The sequence below is a fragment of the Mauremys reevesii genome, unplaced genomic scaffold, assembly GCF_016161935.1.
Source record: "Mauremys reevesii isolate NIE-2019 unplaced genomic scaffold, ASM1616193v1 Contig6, whole genome shotgun sequence".
In the NCBI taxonomy this organism is placed as follows: domain Eukaryota; kingdom Metazoa; phylum Chordata; order Testudines; family Geoemydidae; genus Mauremys; species Mauremys reevesii.
Genome location: NW_024100873.1, coordinates 1,033,631 through 1,057,284, shown reverse-complemented (window position 1 = coordinate 1,057,284; position 23,654 = coordinate 1,033,631). Strand labels below are relative to the sequence as shown.

Genomic DNA, 23,654 nt, shown 5'->3' with positions numbered 1-23,654 from the left:
AAGATGAGATACTTTTGTTGTCAGAGTGCTACCGGTGTGGTGCTCTGCTTTCTCCAATGTTGATATCACTCGGCTGCGTGCGTGTGTTCCCTCTGTGTGCTGCCACAGCTCTGCGCAGATAGCTGACACAGCAGACCCGACAAGAACCCCCCAACAACCACAGAGTCCAGTAAGATGCAAAGTCACGTCGACTAGGTTTATTGCGACCTCGGACACAATTGCAGTTCCCCGTAGATTACTTAGACCTGGTCTACACTGGGGGGGGGGGTCAAACTAGGGTACGCAAGTTCAGCTACGCGAATAGCGTAGCTGAACTCGAAGTACCCTAGTTCGAACTACTTACCCGTCCAGATGCGGCAGGGTCGAACTCCACGGCTCCAAGGTCGACTCCACCACTGCCGTTCGTGGTGGTGGAGTTCCGGAGTCGACCGGAGCGTGCGGGGAGTTCGAACTATCGCGTCTTGATTAGACGCGATAGTTCGAACTCCGAGAAGTAGAACTCACCGCGTCAACCCGCGCGGTGAGTATGGACCTGCCCTCAGTCTACCGGGCATACTACTAATAGGTGCCTCTTGGCAATGGACCCGGCTCAGTCAGTGGCGGGACTTTCCACTGCCCCCTCGGCTGGACAAAGACACTGCCCCAGGGATGCGTTTTTATACACAGGTACAAACAAGTTACACATCACTCCTGACGTATGAGGTGCAACCCCTCTACACAGCAAGGTTCAACCCCTCTACGTAGTAAGGTGCCACCTCTCACCTTGTACATGTTGGGTCGATCAAAACAACTCTATCCATCATATTACCCTTTTGGCCCTGTCATTGGGATGGGTCAGCCTGTTATTTATTATCTGTGTGGAATGTGCAAGTATGTGAATGTTCAGTACCTTTTAGGTACGTATCTTCTTGCAGCATCAGCCCTTTCCTTGCCAGCTTCTGTGAGCAAGGCCTGCCTCTGGCTCACAGCTTCACTTTGCTTTATGTTAGCAAAGTCTTGACTATTACTTTAGTTTAGGCCTCAGGCCTCATACCAGGCCTCTGATACCAAGGTTTATATCTTAGGGCCTCCTCTTACTACAACTTTGTTCTCCCAGTTGGCCTTGCTCCAAAAGGAGATAGGAGAAGTTTTGGCTCGGCTCTGATGCAGCATGGAAGGGAAGTGAATTTCCCGGTTCATACCTGCGTGTACACTGCAGGCAGCTCAGGAAACTGGCAACTGTTCCGACTCCAGCTGCTGGATCCTGCTTTCCCAGCCCCCACTCCAATAGGCAGAGAGCAGAGTTTGTGCTTTCAGTCTCAGGCTACAGTAAGAATTTATGTCACTATAACTACGTCGCTCAGGGGTGTGGAAAATCCAGGACTTTGCTGATGATGATGATTATACATGAAAGATACCCAGATACTATAGTGATGGGCAGCAGCATGAAACCGTAAGATACATGAGTACGCGGCTCACTTCTCTGCAGTCTCCCTCTGCCCCAGTCCGAGCACCTCCCTGGCCGAGCTGCACAGTCAGGCCAACCAGTGCGCTGTGTCCATGATGTACCAGGCCTAGAGTGAGGTTTGGGAGCTCTGATCTCACCCATAAAGACTAGTCTGACATGGATGGGAAACAGCTGGGTTACAACTGATTGTTACACTGGGCTGTTTGCATAGAGCAGAACAGGGCAGGTTACAAATATTCTCCACAGTGGGGCCAGGCTGCAGCTCATGGCGGTTGAAGGATAAACCAGACTCTCAGTGGCCCAGAGTCACTGCTCTGGCTGGTTCATGCCTTGGGACAGGGTTACATTTTATCTTCTCTGGATCAGGATTTGTTGCTGCTGATGGTCCCTTTGCTACAAGAGTCTTCAGAGGTTTGCTACAGGCCGTTAGGAAATGCTGGTCTGGTTTTAGCTGGGCTTTTCAGTTTGTTCTGCACACAGTCAGTTTGGAAATGTTTTAGCTCAACTCCAGATGGGGCCTTGTTGTGACAGATCCATTCAGTTCAGGGCTGGCTGAAAAAATGCCAGAAATGACTCAAGACTTTCCCCCCTCAAACCCATCATGTTACGGAAGCAGCAGAGCCTGCACCACCAGCTCTAAGTGATTTAGTTGAGAAGAAGGGGAACAGAAAACAAAGTAAGAATCATATAATAGAATATCAGGATTGGGAGGGACCTCAGGAGGTCATCTAGTCCAGCCCCCTGCTTGAAGGGGAACCAATCTCCAGGCAGATTTTTGCCTCAGATCCCTAAATGGCCCCCTCAAGGACTGAATTTACAACCCTGGGTTTAGCAGGCCAATGCACAAACCACTGAGCTATCCCTCTCCCCTGCTAAAACACCCTGCGAGTTCTCTGAGATAGCAGGGAGTGACTGTCCCCTGTGCCAGCAGCAGCTCCAGACTCTGGGTCCACTTTAGTGCACAAAGCAGCCATAGGGTTACAGATCTGTGTCTCCATGCCTCCACCCTCCTAACCGGCTACAAAGGAGGCTCCCTCCTTCACACAGATCATAATGGGTCCCCCTGCTTTAATTACCAAGCCCCACTCCCCTCCCAGGGCTGGAGCTAGAACCCAGTAGTCCTGGTTCCCAGCCCCTCCAACTCTAACTGCTAGGCCACACTCCCATCCCAGAACAGGTGATAGATCTGCTCCTCTCTCTCTCTCCCTGCTGGTGTCTGGGTGGGCAGCAAGAGCAGGTGCGCGTGCTTTGAGGCGAGCTCACCCATTACACTAGCTCAGTTCCAAACCAGGGATTTAGAAGTGAGGACAGAATTTCTCCAGAGAGACCTGGTCCCATAAACACTCAGGGGGCAGGGACAAAGATGAGGAAACGCGAGCTGGGGGTGAAGGAGTTAGTAGGAGGACTCAGCCCTAGAGACACCCCTGGGCTGGGGGTTGGGGATACACAGAGAGGATGGGTTGAGAGGAGAGATTTAGCCCTGTAGATAGCAGCAGAGTCAGGGATGAGCTCTACCCTGACATCTGGTGGTGAATTGTGGTGAGTGTGGAAAAGAACTTCAGGGGCTGATCTGGTTTGCATAGGCACACCCACTCCGCCTAGCATGAGCCCACAGCAGCCCAAAATGGTCACTTTGGCAGCTGTGGGATCCCCAATTTTTCTGTTATTGGGGCAGGAAAAAAGTGTTGTTACCCCGATTATGTGAATGAAGGACAATGAAACTGTTTTATGACAGAGGGTCTCACCATCAACTAAGTAGCACTTGCTAGACAAGGGACAGTTACAGGCTGCTATGCTGAATTCAGTTTTGGCTAATGGTACATGAGCACTGGGGTTCCCCTGATACAAGCAGATATTCCTAAGAACTGGAAGTGCTAAGATTGCTGGGTGTTGAGATGGCTGAGTGATGCGTTAACTAGTGCGGGAGCCTAAAGATATGTTGCTAAGCAGCTGGCAGGGCAGAGCAGAGCATGGGGGGTGAAAAGTAGAGCTGAGCAGTGTGCAGGCCAGTTAGGATGGCAAGCAGAGCAGATACCTATAGGACAGCAAGCGGAGCTGGGCTGAGCAGTTTGCAGGCTGGTTGGAGCAGCCCTTGGGATGGCAGGAGCAGCTCACAGGATGGCTGGTGGAGTGGAGCAGATTGTGGTGAAGGCTGCAGCAGAACCCCACGGAGAAGCAGAGCAGTGAGTCTTGGGTCACATAAGGTGCCCCTTAACACTCTGTTTGCCCCTTTTCTCCCCCACTCCTCATTTCCACCTAGCTTGGGGTGTGTGTGTGTGTGTGTGTAGAACTCTGCAGATAAACTTTTGAACTCGGAGGCTGCACTGACCAGGGATAGAGACTTTTGGGTTGTTGGACTTTTGGGAGGATTTTTGGGTTGCTGGAGTCAAGGGACTTTGGGGTGGTTGGACTTAAGACCCTGAGGGTCTGTCAAACTAGCTTTGGGGAGGGTCTTTTCCTCATGGTTTGTGTTATGAATCCTGTTTGTGGTGTTTCCCCAACATGATGCCACATTGTTTCCCTCCTTTATTAAAAGGATTTTGCTACACTCAGATTATGTGCTTGTGAGAGGGGAAGTATTGCCTCCTAGAGGCACCCGGGGTGGGGGGGTGGTATGTAATTGTCCCAGGTCACTGGGTAGGGGCTCGAGCCGGTTTTGCATTGCGTTATTGAAATGGAACCCCTGGATACTGAACCTGGCCCTTGTAGCTTCCAACTCAGACAGGCAGAATGGTTACATAGATACCCAGGGAGAGGGACCCCCTTGAGTTGCCTGGTCCCAGTCATGGTGGGGCTTGAAGGTTTCAAGAGGAGCCAGTACAGACAGGGCCGGCTCCAGGGTTTTTGCCGCCCCAAGCAGCAAAAAAACCCCAAAACACCTGTGATCGCGATTTGCAGCTCTACTGCTGCCGAAGACCCGGATGTGCCGCCCCTCACCGTTGGCCACCCCTAACAGCTGCTTGCGGGGCTGGTGCCTGGAGCTGGCCCTGAATACAGACACTGGAGCAGCAGAACTGATGGACTCTGTTTTCCTGGGGAATTTATGGGTCTCAGCTGTCCTGTCCTGGGGGACTTTCATGTTCCTGTCCAGCTACAGTCTCTTGCAGTAATTCCCCCCCACACACACACGATGGGGGAGCCTCCCTCCCTGACTCTCCAGATCTCCCCCGCACGCCAAGGAACCTCCCACCCAGTGTGGGTTCACACCCCCAGGAACAGTGAAGTGATAATAACCCAGTGGTAAATGAACTGCACATGGGGTGACTGCAGAGCAAGTGGCACAGCAAGGACCCGCTTCCAGCAGGGTTGGTTCAGAGCTGCTTTGTCAGAAATCTTCAGACATTTTCTACAGGGTGTTAGGAAATGTGGCTGCCCTGCCCCCGCTCCATCAGTACTTGGGTTAGTTTCCTGTTTTACACAATCAGTCAGATTTGCTGGAAGTGAGAAGCATCCTTGGGTGGATTCCACATGGGGACTTGTTGTTACAGATCTAGTCAGTTCAGGGCTGGCTGAAAGCCACAAATGACTGACTGCTCCCCCAGCAGCTGTCTGAATTTGCACTTCCCACTCCCAGACCCTTAGGGACAGAATCTGGGTGATTCAGTTGAGATGAAGGGGAACAAGACACAAAGCACAATCCAATGGGAGTTCTCCCTGAGGGACCAGACAGCGAGTCCCCTCTGCCCCAGCAGCAGACTTAAGATTTAAGACTGGCACAGCTAGGAAACAGCCTCAGCTTTCACCCTCTGGGATTTGTTCTCTCTTGGGGTGAGGGCTGGTCTACACTGACAGCCAGGGGCGGCTCTAGGCACCAGCAAAGCAAGCACTTGCTTGGGGCAGCCCATTTGCAGGGGCGGCAGGGATCCAGCCTGGGAGCTGAGAACCAACAGGGGGCTCTGGGAGCTGTAGTTCCTTGGTTAGCTCCCTGCCTATAGAGCCAGCCCTGGAGCAGGGAAAGAACTACATTTCCCAGCATTCCCTTGGCCACTACCAACTGGAAAGGAAGGAGGGGGACCTCATGCGGCAGCGTGCTGTGAGTGCTGTGAATGGTAGGGAGACCATATTTTAACATTCAAAAAACAGGACACTCCATGGGGAGGGAAGCCCCACCCTGCCACCATCCACTCCCTCCGACTGCCCCCCACAGAAACTCTAACCCATCCAACCCCCCCCCCCGCTCCCTGTCCTCTGATCACCCCCTCCTGGGACCCCTGCCCTTAACTACCCCCCAGGACCCCACCCCCTATCTAAGCACCACTGGTCCTTGTCCCCTGATTGCCCCCTCCCAGGACCCCTGCCCCTAACTGTCCCCCAGGACCCCACCCCCATCTAAGCCTCTCTTCTCTGTGTCCCCACCTGCCCCTCCTGAGACCCCCAACTTCCCTCCAGGACCCCACCCCCTACCTGTCCCCTGACAAATCCCTGGGACTCCCATGCCTATCCAACCGATGCCTGTCCCCTGACTGCCCCCCGCATCCTCTGCCCCATCCAACCCCCCCCCCCGCTCCCTGGTCCTTGACTGCCCCCCCGGAACCCGCTACCCCTTCTCCAACCCCCCAGCCCCGTTACCGTGCCACTCAGACTGGCGTGTCTGGCTCCGCACAGCTCCAGACACGCTGCTGCATACATGCTGCTGTGCTCCCCTATGGAGCCCACAGCCCCCCCTCCTCCCCCACACACCAGCACCTACCTTCCAGATTTGAACACCTCAAAATTCAGGAGTGCTCAAGCTCAGTTTGGACAGCTGTTACTTCATTTCTCCCAAATCAAATATATTGATCCACTGTAACTTGCTGTAGAAAAAGTAGATATCCTCCAATCACACCAGCTGAAAATCGTTCCACTTTACTGCAGCTCTGTAACCATATGGGAACCAATCCTGTCTGTGTTTTGTGCACATCCCAAATTCCTGCTGAATGACCCGCCCTGGGAGCGAGTTACCAATGACCCAGGGCTGCGGTGGAAGGAGAGTGCATGGTGGGGGGGCAGGGCTGGTGCGGCAGGAGGTGTGGGGGGCACTGGTGGAGGGGAAGGAGGGAGCCCAGGGCTGGGGTGGCAGGATGGGTGCGTGCGGGGGAGAGCCCAGGGCTGGGGCAGCAGGGGGGTACAGGAGGCAGCCCAGGGCTGGGAGGGGGGCAGCCAAAATTTTTTTGCTTGGGGCGGCAAAAAACCTAGAGACGGCCCTGCTGAAAGCACTGCAGGTCCAGCTGTGCTGCTGTAGCGCTTAGTGAAGACACTACCTGTGCCGCCAGAAGCGCTTCTCCTGTCAGCGTAGGTACCCCAGCTCTCTGAGGGGCAGTGGCTATGGTGACAGGAGGACATAGCTCTGTCTACACAGGGGTTAGGTCGGTATAACTGAATAGCTCAGAGTACAGATTTTCTACACCCTGAGTGATGTAGTTATACCAGCCTAAGTTTGTAGTATGGACCAAGCCTGAGACTGAAAGCACAAGCTCTGTTCTCTGCCTTCCAGAGCGGGGCCTGGGAGAGCAGGATCTGGCGCTGGAGTTGGAACAGCAGCTGCGAGGTTCCTGAGCTGGCTGCTGTGTATGTGAGCCCTGAACTGGGAAACTCAGTCCCAAGCTGCATCCAGAGCTGAGCCAAGATTTGGAACCCTAAGGCTGCTTTGTGCACTAAAGTGGCCCCGGAGTCAGGAGCTGCTGCTGGCACAGAGGACAGTCGCTCTCTGATCCCTCAGGGAGAGCTCACATGGCATCTTACTTTGTTTTCTGTTCCTCTTCATCTCAACTCAATCACCTAGCGGGTGGTGCAGGCTCTGCTGTTTCTGTAACATGGGTTAGACTAGAGGGGGGAAAGTCTTGAGTAATTAGTGGCATTCAGTCAGCCTTGAACTGAATGTATCTGTCACAGAAAGGCCCCATCTGAAGTTGAGCAAATACATTTCCAAACTGACTGTGTGCAGAGCAAACTAAAAAGTCCAGCTAAAAACAGACCAGCATTTCCTAACACCCTTTAGCAAACCTCTGAAGCAGTAGCGTAGCTAGTGCGGTGCAGGGGAAGCAGCCGCTTCCCCTCAGCACATTCAAAAGCAGCGCCTTAGTTAGAGGTTACCACGGCATCAGCAGGTGGGGCCCACGCTCCGCCCTGAAGCTTGGTCTGCCGGGTGGCACTGGGCTCCTGCAGGCAAGAGAGGGCAGCACACTCGGAGGAGCCATGGGCAGGGGGCGGCACGGCTGGAGGAGCAAGGGGGGGGGGTGCAGCATGGCAGCCTGCAACTCCCCCCCTCCTCCCCGCCACTGCAGACAACTTTGATGTGGACGGTTTGGCGGTCAGGCCCCTTGGAGCGCTCCGCAGTGCAGAGGTCCGGGCAGTTCCTGCTGCCCCAGCAGAGCCCTGCCAACGCGGCCGCAAAGCAGAGGCAGCGGCAGAGCCCATGCATGGTGGAGGAGCGGTCGCCACGGCTCTGCGCTGCTCATGGCAAGCTCCGTGCACAGCCCACTGTGAGGGCGGCTCGGTGCCCGCCCTGCCTCCTGCACTGACCGGGTCCCGGGGCAGGGAGGGTCTCCCCCGCCTCCTCACGGCAGCCACACCGAGCGGACCCGCAGCCAGTCACTCCCAGCAGGAGCCTCGGCACCGCCCTTGGCTCACCGGAATAAAACTCCCCCGAGGAGGGAGAGCAGGCTGTTTATAATGCTAAGAGTATGTCTACACTACAGGATTATTCCAATTTTACAGAAACCGATTTTTGGAAACAGATTGTATAAAGTCGAGTGCACGCGGCCACATTAAGCACATTTATTCGGCGGTGTACCGAGGCTAGCGTCGACTTCCGGAGCATTGCACTGTGGGTAGCGATCCCATAGTTCCTGCAGTCTCCCCCGCCCATTTGAATTCTGGGTTGAGATCCCAATGCCTGATGGGGCAAAAAACATTGTCGCAGGTGGTTCTGGGTACAGTCTCACCCCTCCCTCCGTGAAAGCAGCAGACAACCGTTTCGTGCCTTTTTTCCTGGGTGAACTGTGCAGACACCATAGCACAACAAGCATGGAGCCCGCTCAGCTCAAGACAGCAGTCATGAACATTGTAAACACCTCGCGCATTCTTGCGCAGTTTATGCTAAACCAGGACCTGAAAAACCAGGCAAGGAGGAGGTGGCAACGGCAGAGCGGTGACGAGAGTGATGAGGACATGGACACAGAATTCTCTCAAACCGCGGGCCCCGGCGCTTTGGAGATCATGCTGGTAATGGGGCAGGTTCTAGCCGTGGAACACAAATTTTGGGCCTGGGAAACAAACACAGACTGGTGGGACCGCATAGTGTTGCAGGTGTGGGACGATTCCCAGTGGCTGCAAAACTTTTGCATGTGTAAGGGCACTTTCATGGAACTTTGTGACTTGCTTTCCCCTGCCCTGAAACGCCAGAATACCAAGATGAGAGCAGCCCTCGCATTTGAGAAGCGAGTGGCGATAGCCCTCTGGAAGCTTGCAACGTCAGACAGCTACTGGTCAGTCGGGAATCAATTTGGAGTGGGCAAATCTACTGTGGGTGCAGCTGTGATGCAAGTAGCCAACACAATCACTCAGCTGCTGCTACCAAAGGTAGTGACTTTGGGAAATGTTCAGGTTATAGTGGATGGCTTTGCTGCAATGGGATTCCCTAACTGTGGTGGTGCGATAGATGGAACCCATATCCCTATCTTGGCACTGGAGCACCAGGGCACCCACTACATAAACCGCAAAGGGTACTGTTCAATGGTGCTGCAAGCACTGGTGGATCACAAGGGACGTTTCACCAACATCAACGTGGGTGACGGGAAGGGTTCATGACGCTCGCGTCTTCAGGAACACTACTCTGTTTAAATGGCTGCAGCAAGGGAATTACTTCCCAGACCAGAAAATAACAGTTGGGGATGTTGAAGTGTCTGTAGTTATTCTGGGGGACCCAGCCTACCCCTTGATGCCATGGCTCATGAAGCCATACACAGGCAGCCTGGACAGTAGTCAGGAGCTGTTCAACTATAGGCTAAGCAAGTGCAGAATGGTGGTAGAATGTGCCTTTGGGCATTTAAAGGCTCGCTGGCGCACGTTACTGACTCGCTCAGACCTCAGCCAAACCAATGTCCCCTTTGTTATTGCTGCTTGCTGTGTGCTCCACAATCTCTGTGAGAGTAAGGGGGAGATATTTATGGCAGGGTGGGAGGCTGAGGCAAAGAAGGAAATAAAGTCACTATCATTTAAAAATCATGTATTCTTTATTAACTGATTATAAAAAGAGGGAGAGAACTGACAAGGGAGCCCGGGTGGGGTTTGGATAGGAGGGAAGGAAAAGGCTACTTCAGAAGTTCAAAATAATGAGCTGAGTGTTGTGTTAACTAGTGGGGGAGCCTGAAGATCTATTGCTGAGCAGCTGGCAGAGCAGAGCAGTTTGCAGGATGGTTGGAGCAGCCCATGAAAGAGGGAGCAGAGCTGAGCAGAGCAGTTTGCAGGATGGTTGGAGTGGCCCACAGAACAGGGAGTGGAGTGGACCTGAGCGAGTTGTGGGGCAGTTGGACCAGCCCACGGAACAGTGAGTGAGCGGAACAGTTTGTGGAGATGGCTGGAGCAGCTCATGGGTCGGCTGGCGGAGTGGAGCTGTTTGTGGTGAAGGCTGCAGCAGAACTCCATGGAGAAGCGGGGCAGTTGGCCTTGGACCATGTAAGGTGCCCCTTAACACACTGTGTGCCCCCCCATCTCCACTCAGGCTGGGGGTGGGGAAACTCTGCAGATAAACTTTTGAACTCTGGGGCAGCACTAACCAGGGACAGAGACTTTTGGGTTGTTGGACTTTGGGGTGATTGGACTTAAGACCCTGAGGGGAAAGGACATTGCCAAAACTTACTTGGTGGGTCTTTTGCTCATGGTTTATGTTATAAATCCTGTTTGTGGTGTTTCCCCAGTATGATGCCACATTGTTTTCCTCCTTTATTAAAAGGATTTTGTTACACTCAGACTCTGTGCTTGCAAGAGGGGAAGTATTGCCTCCTAGCGGCACCTGAGGTGGTGGTATGTAGTTGTCCCAGGTCACTGGGTGGGGGCTCGAGCCGGTTTTGCATTGCGTTATTGAAACGGAACCCCTGGATACTGAACCGGCCCTTGTTGCTGCCAACTCAGAGGGGCAGAAGGGTTACACAAGCAAAGCCTGTTGTGTGATCCGGCTTTCCTGTTAATATGCAGCAGCAGAAACCAAACCCACTTCATCCAATTCTCTGGGATGATTACTTTACCCCTCCCCCACCATGTGGCTGGTATCAGGGAAGATCCCTGCTAGCCAAACGTGAAAAAGCTCAGCACCAATCCCTCATGCCCCCCGCTTGGCTAACTGCAGGGAAGGATTTCTTTTCAGCCACAGGCAAACAGCACAGTAGGAATGGCCACCTCTGTCCCCTTAATTAAATTCCGGAATTTGAACCAGGTTACCATGAATGATATCACTCTCCTGAGGATAACACAGCAAGATAAAAAACGGATGTTGCTTGAATGCCAGCAAATACTGGGACCATACACTGCCAGGCTTTGTCATGCAATGATACCAGATTACTTGCTACATGCATGGCGTGGTCAAGTGTCCTACCATGGAGGACGGAATAAGGCTGCGCTGTAAAGAAACCTTCTGCAAAGGCTTTTGGAGCACCTCCAGGAGAGCTTTGTGGAGATGTCCCTTGAGGATTTCCGCTCCATCCCCAGACATGTTAACAGACTTTTCCAGTAGCTGTACTGGCTGTGAATGCATCCCAAGTCCTCGGGTCAAATTAATCATTAAAAAACGCTTGCTTTTAAACCATGTTTTATATTTACAAAGGTACACTCACCAGAGTTCCCTTCCATGGCTTCATTGTCTAGGATACCACCTTGGGAGGGCTGGAGGGTACTTCCGTCAGGCTGAGAAAAAGGTCCTGGCTGTTGGGGAGAATGTAGTGCTGTGTGCTCTCTGCAAGCTCGTTCTCCTCATCTTCCCCGTCCGCAGAATCCTCAGCCATGGCTGAGATTACCCCCTTCTCGGAATCCACGGTCAGGGGTAGGGTAGTGGTGGCACACTACCCGAATTGCATGCAGCTCAGCATAGAAGCAGTATGTCTGCAGCTCTGCCCCGGACCTTCCGTTTGCGTCTTTGGTTTTCTGGTAGGCTTGTCTGAGCTCCTTCACTTTCACATGGCACTGTACTGGGTCCCTGGTGTGGCCTCTCTCCATCATGGCCTTGGAGACTTTTTCAAGTGTTTTTTCATTTCATCTTTTGGAACGGAGTTCTGCTAGCACGCTATCATCTCCCCATATAGCGATCAGATCCAGTACCTCCTGTACGGTCCATGCTGGAGCTCTTTTTCGATTCTCAGACTGCATGCTTACCTGTGCTGATGAGCTCTACGTGGTCACCTGTGCTGATCAGCTCTCCACGCTGGGCAAACAGGAAATGAAATTCAAAAGTTTGCGGGGCTTCTCCTGTCTACCTGGCCAGTGCATCCGAGTTCAGATTGCTGTCCAGAGCGGTAACAATGGTGCACTGTGGGATAGCGCCCGAAGGCCAATAACATCAAATTGCGGCCAAATTAATCCTAATCCAAAATGGCAATACTGATTTCAGCGCTACTCCCCTTGTCAGGGAGAGTACAGATATCGGTATTAAGAGCCCTTTATATTGATATAAAGGGCTTCATCGTGTGGACAGATGCAGGGTTAATTTGGTTTAACGCTGCTAAATTTGATATAAACTCATAGTGTAGACCAAGCCTGTCAGGCAGCGGCTGGAGCCAGCAGCCAGTCAGCGCAGGAAGAGAAGGTCCAGAGTGGAAGGAATGAGGGGATCGGGGTCCCGCTATGGGCTCTTTCCAGGGGTGCTTGCCAGGGATCGGTGTTCAGCCTGGATTTTCATCTCTCCCCTGCAGTCATGTCCCAGGACTGGAAACCCAGCCAGGCAGCCCTGGGGAGAGTGGCGATGACCCTGCTGAAATCAGTGGAGTTGGGCTAATTGCACCAGGGCTGAATTAGTCTTTCTGGGTCTGGGACGGGGAATGGGGTACGATAGTTAGAGCAGTTAGCGGGTCTCCTTGATTCTATTCCTGACTCTGGGAGGGGAGTGGGGTCTAGTGATGAGAGCAGGGGGGCCCATTCCGATCTGGGTAAGAGAAGGAGGTTTGTGCGTGTCTGGTTGGAGAAGAGGAGGCCTGGAGCTAGGGGTGGGTGCAGATTTTTAACCCTAAGGCTGTTTTGTGTCCTGTGGCCCCATGGCCTGGGAGCTGCTGCTGGGGCTCTGTGAGCCTCAGTGATTGCAGTGATGCTCCTTTTCCCCTGCTCTGGGGCTGGTCACTGGGCCAATGATGTTGCTTGAGTCACACAGTGGAATATTTTCCCTCCACCACAGAAAGCCAAAGCAGCTCTGAACCAACCCTGCTGGGAATGGGTCCTTCCAGTGCCGCTCACTCTGCTGTCATCCCACGTGCAGTTCATTTACCACTGAATTATTATCGATTTGGAGAGAAGGGCAGTTGACAGGCAAGGATGGCAAATGTGGGCAGCCCAATGTGCAGCAAAGCGTGGGATGGACTAAGAACCTAAGGTCTAAGGTATTATTGCTCCACTGTGCCTGGGGGGCATGAGAGGGGACCCTGAGGCTGGGGAGAGGTTCCTCTATTTGGAGTGTAGGGGGAAATCTGAAGAGTGGGGGAGGGAGGCTCCTCTGTCATGTGTGTGTGTGTGTGGGGGGGGGGGAAATATCACAACACACTGTAGCTGGGAAGGAATGTGAAAGTCCCCCAGGACAGTCCAGACCTCTGAGCTCTACAGGAAAATGGATCCTATCAGTCCTGCTGCTCTGGTCCCTGCACTGGCTCCCCTTGAAACTTTCAAGCCCCTCTGGGACTGGGACCAGTGACTCTTGAGGGGTCCCTCTCCCTGGGTATCATCTCTATATAGGGCTAAATCTCTCCTCTCAACCCCTCCTCTCTGTGTGTCCCAAATCCCCTGCCCTGGGGTCTATAGGGCTGAGTCCTCTCTTTAACTCCTTCACCCCCAGCTCTCCTCCTCTCACCTTTGCCCCTGAGTGTCTATGGGACCAGGTCTCTCCTCTCCCAGGCAGGGGAAGAAATTCTGTCCTCACTTCTAAATCCCTGGTTTGGAACTGAGCCAGGGTAATGGGTGAGCTCCCTGCAAACCACCCCCACCTGCTCCTGCTGCCCACCCAGACACTAACAGGGAGAGTGAGGGAAGAGCAGCATCTATCCTGTTGTGGGAGGGGAGTGCAGTCTAGTGGTTAGCACAAGTGAACCTCAGAGCCTGGACTCCTGGGTCCAAGCGCCAGCTCCAGGAGGGGAGTGGGGACTAGTGGCTAGAGCAGGGGTCTCAAACTCAAATGACCACAAGGGCCACATGAGGACTAGTGCATTTATCCGAGGGCCGCATCACTGACACCCCCCCCTTGCTGCCTCAGGCCCTGCCCCCACTCCACCCCTCCCATTAGAATCTTCGGCTGCCATGGTCGTTGTCTGAATTTTGGGGGTGGGACCTTCCACCGTCTAGGGCGCCAAAAAAGCTGGCTGCACTTCTGCCCAGGGGGTGCAGAAAGGGTGCAGCGGGAGCTCAAGGCAGGGAGTTGGGGTGCAGGATGCAGCAGGGGGCTCAGGGCAGGGAGTTGGGGTGCAGGATGCAGCAGGGGGCTCAGGGCAGGGAGTTAGGGTGCAGGAGGGGTGTGGGATGCTGCAGGGGGCTCAGGGCAGGGAGTTGGGGAGCAGGATGCAGCAGGGGGCTCAGGGCAGGGAGTTGGGGTGCAGGATGCAGCAGGGGGCTCAGGGCAGGTTTTGCAGGAGGGGTGTGGGATGGTGCAGGGGGCTCAGGGCAGGGAGTGCAGGAGGGATGTGGGATGCAGCAGGGGGCTCAGGGCAGGGAGTTGGGGTGCAGGATGCAGCAGGGGGCTCAGGGCAGGGAGTTGGGGTGCAGGATGCAGCGGGGGCTCTGGGCAGGGAGTGCAGGAGGGGTGTGGGATGCTGCAGGGGGCTCAGGGCAGGGAGTGCAGGAGGGATGTGGGATGCAGCAGGGGGCTCAGGGTAGGGAGTTGGGGTGCAGGATGCAGCAGGGGGCTCAGGGCAGGGAGTTGGGGTGCAGGATGCAGCAGGGGGCTCAGGGCAGGGAGTTGGGGTGCAGGATGCAGCAGAGGGCTCAGGGCAGGGAGTGCAGGAGGGTGTGGGATGCTGCAGGGGGCTCAGGGCAGGGAGTGCAGGATGCTGCAGGGGGCTCAGGGCAGGGAGTGCAGGAGGGATGTGGGATGCAGCAGGGGGCTCAGGATAGGGAGTTGGGGTGCAGGATGCAGCAGGGGGCTCAGGGCAGGGAGTTGGGGTGCAGGATGCAGCAGGGGGCTCAGGGCAGGGAGTGCAGGAGGGGTGTGGGATGCTGCAGGGGGCTCAGGGCAGGCAGTGCAGGAGGGATGTGGGATGCAGCAGGGGGCTCAGGGCAGGGAGTTGGGGTGCAGGAGGAGTTCAGGGTGCGAGCTCCAGTCTCAGGCCCCCTGCCCCCCTACCCTGGCTCCTGGCTCCGAGCTCCGAGCCGCTCTGTTCCAGGAAGCAGCTGGAACCGTTTCCCTGCAGCCCAAGGGGAAGGGGAAGGGGAAAGGGTCCCGTGATTCTGCAGCTCTTGCCACGTCTCCAGGTACATCCAACGTAGCTCCCATTGGCTGCGGTTCCCTGTTCCCGGCCAATGGGAGCTGCCTGGGCGGTGCCGGGAAGGAGGCACCTCCTCTCCCGCCCTGGGCTGAACACACCTGCTGCCGGCTGCTTCAGAGAGCGGCGCGGGGCTCGCAGCCACAGGGGCGATCCCGCGGGTAGGCAGAGCAGGGGGGGCTTGGTGGTGGGCCACGGAAGAGCTCCATCAGCCGCGTGTTTGAGACCCCTGGGCTAGACCATTATGATCTAGGTAAGGTAGAGAGACTCCACATTGGATTCAACCAGGAGCAACTCCCCTCTTTTCTTTTGGGTAGAGGGGAGATCTGGGCAGCGGTGGGGCAAAGCTGGGTGTCAGGAGGGAGGGGTTATGGCAACACCCTGTCTCTGGGGAGGAACACGAGCTTTGGAAATGCTCCATCTGATCTTGGATGGGGCCAGCCAGCCCCCCCAGCAACCCCATGGAAAGGGGACCCTTTCAGCCCTGCTGCTCCAAGCCCTTCACTGGTGGCTCCCACTCCTTGGCTGTCTATGGGGCCAAGTCTCTCCTCTCAATCGCTCCATCCTGCCTCAGCTTTTCTTATCTGCACCCCAGATCCCCTGCCCCAGGGGTCTCTCGAGGGCTGAGTCCTTCACTTCTAACCCTCGCACTCCCAGCTCCACTCTGTTATTTGCAAGGGGAGCTGAGCTCTTTTCACACCCTGGCCCCTGTAATGGGTGCTGGGCCGGTCTGAAAATCCAGGCTGTGGTGCAGTGTGGAGAAACCAGCCTGGAAATCACCCAGCAGCAGCGACCCCAAACTCCCTGTCCCAAGGGTTTGCATTGGGAGGAACCTGCTAAGCAAGAAACTCCCTCCCCGCTGCACATCCCCGTCCCCGGGCCAGCGAGGAGGAAGGAGCCTGACCCAGTTCTTGGGAAAACAGCAGCAGGGAAGCCAGGGGCAGCGGGAGAAATCCCCAGGGAGCTGCGGACCGAGCAGGCTGCAGGAGCTGAGGCGGGGACCAGGGTGAGTGAGGCAGTTTTGGCTTAAGGGGGGGAGGGGCTCCAGTCTTGACTATAACCCGCTCCTGCCTGACACATTGTTTCCAGCTGTGGTTGGGAACAGACGCTCCATAGCCCCAGGCCAGGTGAGAGGGGATGGGATGAGGGATCCGAGATCCGAGCTTCTCCCCGCTCCGGGCTGGGCGGGAATGTATTTGTTTGGGGGGGACCAGGCTGGGGCAGGTGGATATTTTGTGGGGGCTGTAACCAGGCTGGGGGGGGTTGTTTTCGGGAGGTGAATGGGGGGGCAGGTCCGATCTTTTGGGGGTGATGGGGGGCACAGCGAGCTATGTAGAAATGGAGCATGCACAGTGTGGTTCGTGTTGATTTCCCAGCCAAGCCAGTAGGTCAGGGGCTCTCAAACTGTGGGTCGGAACCCCTCAAGGGGTCGTGAGATTATTACATGGGGGGGGGTCATGAGCTGTCAGCCCCCACCGCAAAGCCTGCTTTGCCTCCAGCATTTAGAATGGGGTTAAATATATAAAAGTGTTTTGAATTGATAAGGGGGCTCATGCTCTGAGGTTTGCTGTGTGAAAGGGAGTAGCCAGTACAAAAGTGTAAGAGCCACTGCAGGGGGTTGAGGGTGGGAAACAAGCATGGGGCGATAGTTTTACTTTGTGTAATGGCCCATCCACTCCCAATCTTTATTCAAGCCTAGTTTGATGGTGTCCAATTTGCAAATTAATTCCAATTCAGCCGTCTCTTGTTGGAGTGTTTTTGAAGGGTTTTTTGTTGTTGTTGTAATAGTGCGACTTTTAGGTCTGTAATGGAGTGGCCAGGTAGATTGAAGTGTTCTTCTACTGGTTTTTTGATGTTATAATTCTTGATGTCTGATTTGTGTCCAGGCCAGTCCTTGCTTACAGACAACCCCCAAACCTGAATCAAATACTCACCAGCAACCACACAACAAAAACACTAACCCAGGAACCGATCCCTGCAACAACCCCCGTTGCCAACTCTGTCCACATATCTATTCAGGGGATACCATCATAGGACCTAATCACATCAGCCACACTGTCAGAGGCTTGTTCACCTGCACATCTACCAATATGATTTATGCCATCACTGCCCCTCTGCCATGTACATTGGCCGAACCAGACAGTCTCTAATGTAAAAGAATAACTGGACACTGAGTTAGTATTAATGAGCAATGGAAAGGTTCAGCCTACCAATCTGTGCTTCTCTTAAACTATTAGTAATTTGGGGGATAAAATTACTTCATGATCAACACCTTAAAACAGCCCTTTCATTGCATCCAAAAACACCACGGAACTCCTTCCAATGGATTAATTAATTTGATCCTCAGGAGATGGGTCTATCACAGGAGTGGGTGGGTGAGGTTCTGTGGCCTGCAATGGGCAGGAGGTCAGACTAGATGATCATGATGGTCCCTACTGGCCTTAAAGTCTGAGCTTTGCTTAACAACTTTCTGTTACTTCCTTTGCAGGAACGTTCCTGGGGCCTATGGACAGACTCCCACTGAGCACTGACTGATCAGATAAGTATTGTCCAGTCACTCACCTCTTGCTCAAACTCTGTTCCCAGTCTTGGTTCTCTGTAGGTACCATGGATTCTTTAGAGGATCTTTCTGCTCTCTCCCCTCAGGTTCAGCTCAGAGACCAGCTCATCATTCGTCCCAGTAAATGACAGTCAGTTTCACTACTGGGGAGGATTAGGCTGCCCATCGTCTGCTGGGACATCTGATAGCTTAAGAAGGGGTCAGGAATCACAGAAACAGATGGGAATCAGGTGAGTGGCTTCCCTTCTGAATGACCCCAGGGATTCAGGCCTGGCTGCTCTGGTGAAGGTTACAAACCAGTTTGCTCTGTAGCTCCCCTGTTCTCCCGAGTTTGTAGATTTCCTAGAGCTGGGAGGGAGCAAGGCCTAGATCTTCAATGGTATTTAGGCGTTTAACCCAAAATCTGGAGGGCTGTTTCAGTTTGAGCCCCGCAGTGGGTCTGCCTAGTAGATGGAGAGGGCCCCCCCCCCCCAGCTGGAAGGAGGTTCTCTGGCTGTGGGCTCCTCTCTCCATGAGTAGCTGTGAGCACGACGTGAAGCTACAGCTGGTCGTAGGGTTCAGGTGTTCTCAGCCTAGGAGGGTTGTGAACGGCTGTCAAACAGCTGCATTGGTACCTCCCTACTTGAGAGCGGGGTCCCAGCTAGACAGCAGATCTCAAGGGTTGGGGTCCCTGGTATGGAAAAAGGTTATAAACCTGTCATGGTGATAACCCTGCATCTGTCCAAGTAATGAGAGAGCAGGAGCGAGTCTATTTGTGAGTGGGATTGATCAGGGCCACATTATCGACTCGGACTAGGGCCCTGGCTCCTGGAGTCATGTGATTACCTCAGACTGTTGTTGTTGTTTTTTGCATCTCAAAGGGGTGTTAACCCCAAAACCTGCTGTTGGGGAGCCCCACCCCCATCAAGACCACTCCAGTAAAGGACTCTGCATGTGGCAGGAGGGGAAGAGTGCACCATCTCCTTGCCCTCTTCATTCCCCTGCATCCTGGGAAGAAAGTGGTGCACAGACCCTGGAGTGGGATTTATGGACTTTTGTGAACCCTGCAAGCAAGGGGAGATGCTGGGAAGAGGACTGTGGCCCAGGAAGGGTGAAGGGCTTGTGTTGTTTTGTTTGGATTCTCACTCCTCCCAGAAGAGGGAGGACACTTGTTGCCATGGTGACTGTGGAGAGCTACACGGAATTTATTATCCAACTGCTGAGGGGAAACTGAGGCATGGCCCGAGTTCAACTGAGGAACAGGCTCCCCAGCTGCCAGGCCAGGTAAGGGCCTCTTCCAGAACCCATTCACTGAGAACTGGTGACTGTGTGGATTATTTTGATGCAGAGTTTTATGGTGCTTTGCAAGGTGGTGGCATCAAACTGTGATTTCATATGTGGTTGTTCAGGTTATTGTACCCACCATCCCCGTGGGATCTGTGTGCTGGCGAAGTGGTGTGACTAGCACCTGTCTGTGCTGCCCATCCTCTATAGTATCTGAGCATCCTCCGTGGGAATCAGTGTTTTCCTTTGTCTCTGTTTCCCTCCCTGGAAGGAGAACTGCCTGTCTCACTTTACTGTTCTGTACTGACACTCTTCACTGTGGTGTCTATGCACCTCCCATGTAAAATCAATAGTTAGACCCTTAGTGGTCTTCATGGAGTCTCCTGCATTCTTCCCTTTTGAGGTAAAACTCTGCATGGGGTACGTTTTTTGGCTTTTTTTGAACTGGTTGGTTGGCTTGTTTCAGAGTTTTTTGTTCTGTTATTGGGGGGGTGTCAGTGTTGAGTGTCGTCATTGTTACAGGGCTTCCCCTCTGTTTGTTGGGGAATCTCTGGCTGGGCACTGCTGCACCTGGACCTTCCTCAGTCTCTGCTAGTGAATTGACACCTTTAGTTTCTTTGGCTTTAGTTGAAATGTAGCAGCCTGGTACAGGGAGACTCCGTGCTCCTTGTGCTGAGTTTGCTGCTGCATGTAAGAATGGCCAAACTGGGTCAGACCAACGGTCCACACAGCCCTGTATCCTGTCTTCAGACTGTAGCTGTTGCTAGATGCTTCAGAGGGAATGAACAGAACAGGGCAATTATTGAATGACCTGTCCAGTCCCAGCATCTGGCAGTCAGAGGCTTAGGGACACCCAGCATGGGGCTGTGCCCCTGACCATCTTGGCTGATGGCCATTGATAGATACATTCATGGAGGATGGGTCCAACCCTTTTTTTGAACCCAGTTATGGTGTCGGCCTTCACAATATCCCCTGGCAATGAGTTCCACAGGTTGCATGTGCTGCTCTTGCCACGCCTCCAGGTACCTCCCACAAAGCTCCCATTGGCCACGGTTCCCAGTTCCCGGCCGATGGGAACTGTGGGGGGGCGGTGCCCCCTGCCCCTTCGCGTGCTGCCAGCTGATTCAGAGAGCGGTAGGTGCCACAGCGAGCAATCCTGCGGGTAGGCAGAGGGGCGGGGAGCTTGGTGGGCCACACTCAAGAGCCCCGTCCCGGGCCGTGTATTTGAGACCCCTGGTTTAGTGACTCCAAGATCTTTCTTGAGCGGTAACAGCCCATTTACCCCCCATCATTAGCTCTGTGTAGTTGGGATAATTTTCCAACCTTCCTCCTTTTCCCCAGCGCGCACAGACAGCGGGCTGGGGGCAGGGAAGGCGGGTTCTGCACCCCGCAGTGCGGGCCCCGGCTTGTCCCTTGGGTCAGGTTCTCCCTGGTAGGGAGTGAGAGTGGGACCGTCCTTCCTGGCACGGGGTCCTCGCTACTAGCGCCGATTGGTTCCAAGTCAGAGCGGAGCCAATCAGAAATGGGACGAGAGGCTCTGCCATCGCTTTGGGGCGGGTCACTTCCTTGGGCACTGCGCATGCAGGCGGTTGTTCTGCGCAGGGCTCTGGGTCTGCTCGCTCGGGTCTCAGGTGAGGGCCGGGCCGGGCAGCGCGTGTCTCCGAGCCGGGTCAGGGACACGCTGAGTCAGCTCCAGGGACGCAGCTACCCCCAGGTACCTCCCCCTCCCCCGCTGAACCTTGGGCTCCGGCTGCTGCCTATTCCCAGAACCTGCGTTGGGGTGACGCGGCGCAGCCGGCCGGAGAGAGCGGGGCTGGGGCCGCAGCATTTGTCGCAGGTGCCGGTTTCCCTATGGGCGGGTGGGAGCAGGGCCCTGCCGGAGACAGGAGAGGGGGAGGCTGGAGGTGGGCAGTGGGTATTTCCCCCCACCCCATGTCATGGCGGCAGTGGGCAGGGCCGGAAGTGGGGAAGTAAAGCGGAAACGGGCTCTCCGGGGGGAGCCAGAACTTCCGAAGCGATGGCGGCCCTTGGGGTGGGAGGGGAAACGCCCTGAGCAGCCCGCGGAGGAACACGGGCCCGGCTCAGTGACCCCTGCGGCGGCTGCGGGGAGCTCAGTCCGGGACTGGGGGGAGAAGCAGGTGAGCGCGGGGCAGGACATGCAGCTGTAGCCCTGGGTGTGTGTAACCGGGAGCCCAAACCCTCCCCCCCACCCCGCCTGGTCCCAGAGCTCTCAGTGCGGGGAGGGGGAGTCTGCCCCTCCCCCAACCCACGCAGAGCCCCCCCCCCACACCTCGCCCCCAGAGCTGTCAGTGCATGGGGGTGGGCTGATGTCCCTCCAAGCCCTATACCGGGATAGTCTGAACCACAGGCGAATCCGGAACAAGAGACATGTTTGAATGGACTGTCAAATCTTTTTATTTACTTATTATCATTACAGTTGGGTGTTTTTGTTTTTGTTTTGTTTGGGTGTTATTTTCTCTGGCGTCTGGATCTTTACTACACCTTGGCCAAGAACTGTGGACCTTGACAAAAAATAACAGACCACCCCTGCCCTAGGCAGAGCTCCCCCACCCCACTTCCCGAGTTGTCAGTGCAGGGGGGAAGGGAAACCCCCCAGCCCCATGCAGATCCCCCACCCCTCAGAGCTGTCAGTGTTTGGGTGGGAGGGATGAAGGCAGATTGATTTAAATTAACTAGATTTTATATTTCCACTGTTAATCATGATTTAAAGCAGCAAGCGGGTACCTCCACTTAAACTGACAGTTTTCATCTAATTTGCCATTTTTACTTTTAGTTTCTTTTCCTAAAGGGAGGCTGATTCTCAAACTGATAACCATTAAAACCTGTAGATCTACATCTAAATAAAGCTTTTACAGTAAATTTGGTATTTTTTCTTAACCAGGAGGATACACTATATCTAGACACATTAATTGCTTAAATAATATAGCTACATGTACAAATATTCATTTTTTCAACTTTTTAATTTTGGGGATTTTTTTTGGTTTTGGTCAAGCTTTATTTGCCTGGAACTCATATTTCAATTAAACTTAAATTCAGCATTTAATTTTATTAAATAAAAATACCTTAAATATGCTGGATACGTTAGGGGGAAAAGGGTTATCAAAACATGTTTTGCATTTGTTGCCGGGCCGAGGACAGCAACAGTGGAGGTTCGTTGCCCGGTGTGCGCAGCACTAATTAACACACCAGGGTGGACAAGCAAAACCAGGTTTATTTGAGCCCAAATAACGTGCAAGGGAGACATAGCAATCTCAAATCCTGCACACAGATACAAACAGCTCTCTCTCTTTATACATGATTTCAGCTAAGCATTTCCATTCCCCCCACACTCCTCCTCTCCCCCCACCTTTCATTCCCATGCAGCAAATACACTTTGCAATAGCAATTACATGAAGCAGTTAAGTCATACTTGGCAAAAACCACTTTAGCTCGTTAGTACCTCTTCTGTGAACAGTTATCTGTACTTTCCCACTGTGGGGGTTACGTTCTCATGCATATAACTTTAATTACAGCATCTGCTTTTCGCCTATCTTATTTAGTATTGGCTACATCTAGTATCAAGCAGCCTTGCAGCTGCCAGTAATTAGCACATAACACAAAAGGTTACAAAAGTTTAGTAAGGCTAACAAAAGCACTTTACATAAAGGTACTTTGGGTCACATAGGCCCAAAGCCATCCTCCCGAGTTACCTAGATTTATGCCTAGTGACACCAACACATTTAAAACTGATTACTTAAAGTCATGTATCCTGGCCGTGAGCAGGGATCATAGCTGCTATGACGATATAAATAAATAAATAAGGTAATAAATACCTGTAGTTAGTGAATTGAACTGATTGCTTTTAGTCACCATGGGTGGGATCAGCAAAAGTACTTAGATGCCTAAATCCCAGTTTTGGCTCCGCTGCAATCCACAAAACTTCTGATAGGCCCCTAAACTCACTTGGCACTTAAGTTTATGAGACTAAAAGTTCTCTAGGTGTCTGTTTTAGCCTTTGAGGATACACACTGCTGCCTCGTGTGACTCATCTGGACGTCCCAGGTGGTGACCTAACCACTGGACTAGAAGTTATAATGTGGCATCTCCTTTTTCTCTGGCTTTTGTAGTCAATAGCCTCCCTGTGGTCTGGATTTAGGTGCCTATCGCTGAGAGAGGGGCAGAGATTAGGACACACCCCACTGGTCAGCATCTCCCATTGGTTGGCTTAAGTGGCTCCCCAGCTAACGTGTTGGCTCCCCATTCATTTGATAGGAGCCTGTGAGCCTAAATCAGCTTTGTGGATCTCAATGGTGTTTCTTGGATTTTCTAGCCGCCTATAAGCTAGGAGCTGTGGTGCAATGCCTGCGTCCTTTGTGGCTCCCGCTCCATGTTCGTTAAGACTTTCGAGCAGTGGTTCTCAGCCTATGTACCATTGTGGGCCGCATCCAATACTACCTGTATGGCCCTGAGGTGTCACATGGGCCGCAGCCGTGTGCTGATTGGCCTGCAGCTTGAGAACCACGGCTCTAAAGCTCCCCTTCTCACACCTAGTTTTCATCCATAGATGGGAAGAGCAAAACAAGCTTTGCTGCTTCTTCAGCTCCCAATCGGTTTCTTATCTTTGAATAAACTGAAATGAAGAGAATGGTCTCTCTGTACCTGCACAAGAGGCTACTGCTGTCCAAAGCTGCTTTAACAAACTGTCACCGGTGCTTAGCCAGTGACTGGCACCAGTTCAGTG

General features: G+C 53.7%; 2 protein-coding genes across 4 annotated transcripts in view; both read right to left on the bottom strand.

Moving 5' to 3' along the window:
• LOC120394448 (C-type lectin domain family 2 member B-like) overlaps positions 1–23,654 on the bottom strand; it is a 1,239,960-nt gene that overhangs the window by 367,770 nt on the left and 848,536 nt on the right. The window lies entirely within an intron of this gene.
• LOC120394442 (killer cell lectin-like receptor subfamily F member 1) overlaps positions 1–23,654 on the bottom strand; it is a 100,301-nt gene that overhangs the window by 42,500 nt on the left and 34,147 nt on the right. The window lies entirely within an intron of this gene.